This window comes from Elephantulus edwardii, unplaced genomic scaffold (genome assembly GCF_000299155.1).
Source record: "Elephantulus edwardii isolate Elephantulus edwardi_28Jun2011 unplaced genomic scaffold, EleEdw1.0 scaffold00263, whole genome shotgun sequence".
NCBI lineage: Eukaryota > Metazoa > Chordata > Mammalia > Macroscelidea > Macroscelididae > Elephantulus > Elephantulus edwardii.
In genome coordinates, this window is record NW_006400013.1 from 1,894,769 (window position 1) to 1,902,303 (window position 7,535).

The following is a 7,535-nucleotide window of genomic DNA, read 5'->3' on the forward strand; positions in this document are numbered from 1 at the left end:
GTTGCTATGTGCCATCAAGTCGCCTGCTACCCATAGCAACCCTATATACAACAGCCCTAAAACCTGCTCTATCCTTTGCCAATCTTTTTTTTTTATACAAAAATTATTCTTCCGTTTATTTAAAGTTTGTTTTGGGTTTTTTTTGTTGTTGTTGTTTTTGTTTGTTTGTTTGTTTTACAAAAATAGGGATCCATTGGTACTGTAAGATTCCAAGTCATCATTCCTCTTTTATTTGGTTCTTAGTAAACAAAGATGTTGCTTAACGTGCCCTGTTCTTCATTTTCTCTCTTGTTCGTTTCCCAGGTCTCTTATTTGATCCTTTCTTTGCAGGCCTCCTAGGACCTTTGGCATGAGCTGTCTTGACCTGGAAGATGGACACATCATCACGACTCTCTCGAGTGTTCCACTTGGAGCCTTTCTTCTTTCCACCAAAACCGAACGTCTGGTTTTTATACCGTCGTTTGGCACTGGGTCCCTTTTTCATCTGCTAGCCTTTAGCTTTTTCCTTTGTGCCTTGAACAATGGGTTTCTGATCTCCCTCAAGAAAATCCAGTTTGTCAGAGAAGCCTTTCTGATACTTTTTAATGGCGTTCATCATATGTGCGTTCTCCTGCTGCCTCTTCTGAAGAACCTCTGTTTGTACCTTCTTTCCGTATTTTCTAAGTGCTCGTAGTTGTTTAGCTTTTTCAGACTTTTCCATGGACGGCCTGTTTAGCCTGCAGCTTCTGTCGAATCTTTCTGCATTTGCTGGTCAGACTTAGCTATCTCTGCAAAATAATCAGTAGGTCGCTTTGTAGGGACTTTGAGCTGATGAAGGCGAGGTAACACTGCAAGCACTGCATCCTGGACCTGACAGTAGAAGTTCATCTCTCGTTGGAAGTCATCTTCTGGGTTAATAGCTTTCTGATCCTTGTTTTGAGGTGTTGGTTGGGTTCCACTGATGTCTGGCACCAGACCCAGGGTCACATCAAGCCTTTCAAACCATTCCAGATCTCGCTTGAATTCGGCCAAGCACTGCTTCAGGCCAGTCACGTCGTTAGCTGCCTTCTTCGGCCCCTCTAGCCCGACACTGAGGCCTGGCCTGAGAAGCCGTCGCGAGAACGCATCCTGAAGGTCTCTGTCTGTGACCAAAGAATGTTCAGAATCAGAATCCGAACCAAAAACCGGTGGAGTGTCCATCTCGTTGCACGCAGGTACCGCCCAAATTCCGCCCCAGCCGAACTTTCTGACCCACACTTCCGCTTCCGGCTGTAGCCCACACTTCCGGTTTTTCGTTGCTATAGGAACCGCTCAGCCGTGTGCCGGTGTCTGGGGTGTTTGGGATCCGTAGAGGTAGTATCCTGAATATACGTGTGGTGTAGTGGCCAGAGGTTAGAAGAGAAAGGTGAGAAAGGATACTTGAGGGTCATCGGGTGGAAGCCGCGAAGGAGCAAAGTGGAGAAGGCGTCATGCGGTGGGCGAGGAGAGGGAGCAGGGGGCTGAGGCTCCCATGGAGGGGGCGGAGTCCCTTTCCAATCTTATTGTCTCTGGCACACCCTTATCCTAGTGACCGAATCAGTCCATCTCATCGAGGGTCTTCCTCTCCTGCACTGTCCCTCCACCCACCCAAGCATGACATCCCTCTCCAAGGACTGATCTCACCTTGCAACATGTCCAAAGTATGTCAGCTAAAGCTTCAGAATCCTTGCCTCCAAGGAGCAGCCTGGATTCACCCTCTCCAGGGTGAACTTCTTTGTTCTAGCAGTCCATGGTATATTTAATACTCTTCTCCAGCACCACAGCTCAAAGGCACCAACTCTCCTTCTATCATCCGTAGTCATCGTCCAGCTCTCTGATACCTAGCACGTAATTGCAAAGACCATGGCCTGTACCAGGTGCACCTTAGTCTCCAAACTAACATGATTGCTCTTCAGTAATTTGGAGAAGTCTCTGACAGCAGATTTTCCTAATGCAATTTTGTTTTTATTTTCCTGGCTGCTGGTACCAAGAGTGTTGATTGTAGAGTCAAGCAAACTGAAGCTGTCAATAATCTCAATCTCTTCACTATCTATCATGATGCTGCCAGTTGACCCAGTAGTGAGAATCTTTGCTTTCTTGATGCTGAGCTTCAATCCATATTGGAGGCTGTAGTCCTTGACCTTCTGCAGCAAGCGCTTCAGATCCTCCTCAGTTTCAGCAAGCAGGGTTGTGTCATCTGCATAATGTAGATTGTTGGGACTCTACCTCCAATCATGATGCCACACTTCTCTTCGTAGAGCCCAGCCTCTCATATAATCTGTTCCGCATATAGATTGAAAAGACACGGAGATAGTACACATCCTTGGAGCACGCCCTCCCCAATTTTAAATGATGCAGTGTTTCCTTGCTCTGTTCTGACAACTGCCTCCTGATCCAAGTATAGGTTTCACATAAGCACATCAAGTGTTCTGGGATTCCCATTCTTCTCCGAGTCAGCCACACTTTGTTACAGTAATTGTGCTTAGCTACTCAGTTTTCCGCTGTTTCCACAATACACAAAAAATGAACTAAACTCCATTTTCCATGTGTGTTCCTCTTTCTTCCCAACTTGTTTTTAGGTCCCATGAGACCTGCAAATGAAGAATGGTTTTTACGTTTTCAAGAGATTGTAAAGAGAGCTCTGGTGGCCTAGTGACAAGAAGCTGTGCTGCTATCCTGAAGGCACACAGTTTGAATCCCCCAGCTGCTCCATGGGATAAGGATGGTTAATCCCCTCCCATTCAATTAACTGTCTCTGAAAACCCACCTGAGGGTCAGCCATGGGTCAGTTCTGACCTGACGGTACACAACAACAACATATATTATGTAAAGCAAACAAATAAAAACAGGTGAATAGGAAGAGAAACCACAACAGAAATATTTATTCTCTGACTCTTTACAGAAAAAGACCCCTGGACTAACCTTCCACAGGATCTCACACTAAACAAGACCCACTAACACTCCCAGCCATGGCTGTTGAGTTGGTTCTGAAAAATGCTGATTCTCCATTGAATTTCTGAGGCTGTGACTCATTCAGGGGAAAACTGCCCATCTTTCTCCCAAGGAACAGCCAGTGGATTTGAGTCACTAACCTTTTGCTTGGCAGCCTGGTATGTTATGTGCTAACCCTCCAGGGCTCCTTACTAACAGTCCAGTATTCTTTAATACAAAATTAACTTAGCACATAAAACCAGAGGGAGAAATATGCATACACAAAAAGAAGAAAAAGTTAAAATATGCATACATGCACACACAGAAATAAATTACTAAATGTCAACTTTAAAGCAATTCATCTCCACTTAGCCAGAACCAAGTCATAGTTCACCCTCCAGCAGATTTCCAGAGGCTGTAAATCGCACAGGAAATTTCTCTTTTGTCTCCTGCAGAGTCACTGGTGGATTCAAACCACCTGCCTTCGGGTTCGTAGCACAACTCTCTATGCACTAGGCCACTAAAGTGCCCTTGTTACATATAATTTATACAACGTTAATGAATCTTCCAAGGTAACCTCTAAATCTTGTAAGAGAGGCTCTATTGTTTCCATTTGGCAAATAAGGAAACTAAGACTCAGAAATGTAATCAATGTGTCTAGAATAATAATTTGAAGGCAAAGAGCAGAGATTTGAGCCCAATATCATCCAACTCCAAAGACTATGAGCATTCCACTACATAACAGCTTTCTTAGAAATGGAACTCTGTGCTGCCACCATCACCCAATACCCTCTGTTTGACGTGGCATCTCCTAAGGATGAAGGCTGGATGTGGCCAGGCTTCCACACCACCCACTGCAGTGGGAAGCATGGCACTTCAGGGACCCAGGCCTGCTCCTATTCCAACTGCAGAGCCCTTCATTTCCCCAGAGGCTGCCTTGGGGCTTATGTGACAGAATCCAGGTGACAGGGGATTCAACAGTCCACAGGCTAATGAGAGAGAGGAAGTGGAAAGACGCTGACAGGTAAAGTGCTCATGTCTCCATTAGTCCCATACAGCCTCCCCAACACGCCTGGTCCAGCCTTGCTGCTTTACGATGCTCTGGTCAGTTCTGTAACACTGCCTGCTGTTTGCCGTCCCTTCTTTATTCCCCCATGCCTTTGAACTAGGTCATTGTAGTCTGAACCCTGCTGAGAATGCTCCTTTCCACTCTAGACAAACTTAATCAAAATCTCCAGTTAAACAAGCTCCTCGTGTGGTTATATATACACAGCCAACTGCTCTGATCAGTATCACATGAGAAAGTCATTGGGGAGCATAGGAGGAAAATGTAGAACAAAATTCAAAATCGTATAAAGGCCAGACTTAGAAGTGTGATAGAGACTGTCTTGGGGCCCTCAAGACAATGAACTTTAGTCACGCTTCAGACCTAGAACTGGGCCCACCTCTGTGGAATAGGTTGTAGTTGAGCAGTAAACAGACCTATAAAGCAGATGATAACACCTGTAAGAAATAAGCTCCTCAGAACAACCAATGACAGGAGAAGAAAGAGCACCATTTGCCCCAAGAGCCACATTCAGAAGGAGCAGGAAAGGTGGGCAGATGGAAACAGGAACCCCGGGAAGGAAGTGGGAAGAGTACTGTTATACTGAGAAGATTGCAAACAACTCTGTGATTCAAAATGTGTATAAATTGTTGAATGGAGGACTGATTTATTCTATAAACTATCACCCAAGGCGCAGTAAGTATTCCAAAAATGGAAAAATGTAAAGACCAGGAAGAGAAATCCCCAGACCCAGGGGAAGGACATGTGAGGGCAGGCACCTGGAGAGTGGCAGGGGGTGGCAGTGAGGCCACAGTGCCGCTGCTAGAAGATAAAGCCCCCCAGGCAGGGACACAGGGTCGAATTGTTTAGGTGGAGGTCCCTTTGAGCCCATGTATGGTACAGAGGCGCCCCCTAGGGGCCTGCCATCGCTGAGGCTCACAGGACTCCAGGGAGTGGCTCCCACCCATCAGCTCTCCACAAACCTGAACTAACATTTTTCTGCCCTTGTCAGAAGGCAAAGTCTCTGTGCAGAAGAGGCCCCCTGGGATAAAAGCCACCTCAAGCTCCCAGAATTACATTCAAAAGCTGGTTCAATCTCCTTAGTAATGAGGGGAAGGTGTCCTGTCCTGATGTTACAGTGTTTAACTAGTATGGTAGGCTGCTAACAAAAAAGTTAATGGTTTGAACCCACCAGCCACAATGTAAGAGAAAGACATGACAATCTGCTTTCAAAAAATGTGTAGGCTTGGAAGCCCTGTGAGGCAATTGTATTTTGCCCTATAGGGTGGCTATGGACTAGAATTGACTCGATGACACTGGCTGGGGTTTAGTTAGTAATGAGGGAAATGCAAACTAAACCCAAAAATGAGATACCATGCCACAGCCACCAGACTGGCAAAAATTTTTAAAACAGCTATCCCTTTCTGTAGAAGGTCAAGTACTGCAGCCTAAAATATATATTGAAGCTCAACATCAAGAAAACAAGAATTCTCACCACTGGGTCGATTTTCAGCATCGTGATAATGGTTAACAGATTGAGATTATTAACAGCTTTAGTTTGCTTGTCTCCACAATCAATACTCTTGGTACCAGCATCCAGGAAATTAAAAGACAAATTGCACTGGGAAAGACTACTGACAGAGAGCAATGATGTCAGTCTGGATACTAAGGTGCACTTGATATAGGCCATTGTCTTTGCAATTACTTGCTATGCATCAGAGAGCTGGCTAATGACTAGGGATGATAGAAGAATTGGTGCCTTTGAGCTATAGTGCTGGAAAAGAGTATTGAATATACCATGGACTGCTAGAAGATCAAACAGGTTCATCCTAAAGAGAGTGAAACCAGGCTGCTCCTTGGAGGCAAGGATCCTATAGCTTCATCTGACATACTTTGGACATGTTACAAGGCAGGACCAACCCTTGGATAGGAACATCATGCTTGAGAGGGTGGAGGGACAGCGCAAGAAAGGAAGACCACCCCAAAAAAACATAAATAAACAAAAAAAAAGTATAAAATAAAGAGAGGAAGACCATTGATGAGATGGATTGATTAAGTTTCTGGGGTAATGGGGGTTAAGTGTGTCAGAGACAATGAGAGTGGCACAGGACAGAGCAGAGGTTACGGCTTTTGTACATAGGGTGTCTATGAGTCACAGGCGACTCAACAGCACATAATAACAACAGCAACAACATTAAGCAGGGGCAGAAACGTAGCTAGTGAAGATTCTCATATATAATTGTAGGGGTGTTATCTGGCCCAACCACTTCAAACAGTTTGGCTTTATTTAATAAAATTAAAGGCAGGTAGGCAGACTTGTGGCTAACCTTGAGAAGAATGGGAATCCAGAACATTTGATTGTGCTCATGTGAAACCTATACTTGGACCAGAAGCAGTCATCAGAACAAAACAAGGAAACACTGTATGGTTCAAGAACAGAAAAGGTAGACACCAGCGATGCATCTTATCTCCATACCTTTTCAATTTATATGCAGAACAGATCATCTTGGAGGCTGGACTTTATAAGGAGGAGTGTAGCATCAGGATTGAAGTAAGACTCATCAACAACCTGCATTGTGCAGATGACACAACTTTGCCTGATGAGAGTGAGGAGGACCTGAGAACTCTGCAGCAGAAGGTCAATGACTGGAGCCTTCAATATGAATTGAAGCTCAACATCAAGAAAACAAAGATTCTCACCACTGGGCCAATTGGCAGCATCATGATACAGATAAGAGATTGAGATTATTAACAGCTTCAGTGGTATCCACTTTCTAAACAACATGCCTCTGGAAACTCTATGAACTTTGATAAACGATGATAGTTATAGAAAGGCTTCAGGCCTTTTGTTCATGGAGTCACTATGAGTCGTGCTCAAATCGACGGCAATGAACAACAACAACAACAGCTTGCTTGGTCCATAATCAACAACACTTTTGGTACCAGCAACTAAGAAATCAAAACACATTGCATTGGGAAAATCTGCAGTCAAGGACCTCTCCAGAGTACTAAAGGGCAATTATATCAGTCCAGAGACTAAGATGTTCTTGATTCAATCCATGTTCTTTGCAATTACTTGCTGTACATCAGAAAGCCAGACAATAACTAGGGATGATAGAAGAAGAATCTTTGCCTTTGAGCTGTGGTGCTGGAGAAGAGTATTGAACATACCATGGACTGCTAAGAGAACAAAAAGGTTTGTCCGGAAGAAAGTAAAACCAGGCTGCTCCTTGAAGGCAAGGATTTTGAAGCTCCATCTCTCACACTCTGGGCATGTTACCAGGAGGGACCAGTCCTTGGAGAGGGACATCTTGCTTGGAAAGGTGGAGGGACAGCGCAAGAGAGGAAGACCCTTGAGATGAATTGACTGGGGTAATGGGTTAGGTGTGTCAGAGGCAATGAAATTGGCCCAGAATAGAGCAGAGTTCAGAGCTGTTTGCATAGGCTTGCTATGAGTTGCAAGCGACTTGAATGTGCATAACAACAAGTCATACATTCTGACCCACCAATTTCATTTGTCAATAGATATTAACTCTTTTATGAAGCAGGCTTTAAAAAAAAA

General features: G+C 44.5%; 1 pseudogene; it reads right to left on the bottom strand.

The window, feature by feature from the left end:
* Positions 1-259: 259 nt before the first annotated feature.
* On the bottom strand, positions 260-1,330 carry LOC102861006 (annotated as a pseudogene).
* Between the last annotated feature and the right edge of the window lie 6,205 nt (positions 1,331-7,535).